General features: G+C 32.5%; 1 protein-coding gene across 1 annotated transcript in view; it reads left to right on the forward strand.

The window, feature by feature from the left end:
- LOC125032386 (tyrosine-protein kinase JAK2-like) overlaps positions 1-1,356 on the forward strand; it is a 25,723-nt gene extending 24,367 nt beyond the window's left edge. Inside the window, exon 22 of the mRNA XM_047623482.1 lies at positions 1-1,356. This exon is cut by the window's left edge and continues 546 nt beyond it. The gene's annotated coding sequence lies outside the window, so the exon portion shown is untranslated.

Here is a 1,356-nt window from a genome sequence, read left to right on the forward strand (position 1 = left end):
GGAAAGTAGATACATTGTAAAATATCATTGGAACTGGCAAGTACTTGGTTTCTTTTGCAGTTTTGCAATTATATCTTTCTGTAAATTTTTTGATTTAAATTCGAAGTATTTTTAGAGAAACAATATTACCAATATAAGGTGCAATGATTTTGTAATTTTAATAGAATTTATTAATTTGGTGTTATATTTCTTCCTTATTGTATTTTAGAAATGTTCTATTTTATTGAAGATCATTCTGGTGTAGAGAATGCTGGTCAGAGGGCTTATTTTTTCTTGTAAAGTATGGCTTTGTGTGTATGCGCACATTATCTCAACTCTATTTTCATAAAAGACATTACTTGAATATTTCTGATACTGCAGTATGATTATTGTCATACTGGCAAAGCAAAATTATTTTTTACAACATGATTTTTTTGGGAAAAGTGCTGAGGATTTAGACTGTAGAGTCAGATTATAGTAATCAAATATATATTTATAAATAGCTTTAATTGCCTCTTGCTTTACACAAAGTGGATGTATATATGATATAACATTCAGAGGCATATATGGAACACAATTGTATGTACGTTAACGTAATAAAATACATTCCTACTTATGTCGTGCAAATGCAGTTATTGTGATTTGATTTTATTGTCACTCATGATGTACATGTTCAGTAAGTTAGCAGAAGTCCTTAAAGAAGTTATAGCTAATGTTCTATACATCCTTTTTGATGATATTTTGGAATCAAGTGATTTTATGAAATTCTCACTGCATATAAAGTTGCATTTCATCAATTTTTATGCACACTTTGAATTTTTTTTTTCTTTACTAGTAAATTTTAATATATTTGAAGGTAGAAGTCCCATTTTTTCATACTGATATTTACCCTTAAGCTGCATAAATGTCTATGCAGTAGGACCTGGATGTATGAATGTCGTGCATAACATTCTTGTTTTGCAGTCACATCTAAATAGCCAGTGGACCTGAAATTGTTTTAATTGCTACTAGAGGGCAGTCTCAGGGCACCCTACAAGGGCAGACAGAAGGACAGCTAGCATGCCAGCTTTTCTGTAGTAAACATGTTTAACCCACATCCATCAGACAGCTGCAGTGAGGGGGGAGGAAGTGGCTGCAGGTATCAGTTTTATTATTGCTATAAGGTAATAAGAGCAGAGTATGAGCCAGTAACTCATCCGTGACAAAACAGACAGCCAGATAATCAGGAATAATTCAGATTCTGATAGACAAGACTGTATGAGGGTTGACTAGAGTAAAATGATGAATGAACAAAAACTTTTTCACTTTCTTGTATACCTTTTGTATGTTATATTGAACAACAGGAACAGCAGCAGCAGCAGCAACAATAACCACAAC

Source organism: Penaeus chinensis, chromosome 14 (assembly GCF_019202785.1).
Source record: "Penaeus chinensis breed Huanghai No. 1 chromosome 14, ASM1920278v2, whole genome shotgun sequence".
Taxonomy (NCBI): domain Eukaryota; kingdom Metazoa; phylum Arthropoda; class Malacostraca; order Decapoda; family Penaeidae; genus Penaeus; species Penaeus chinensis.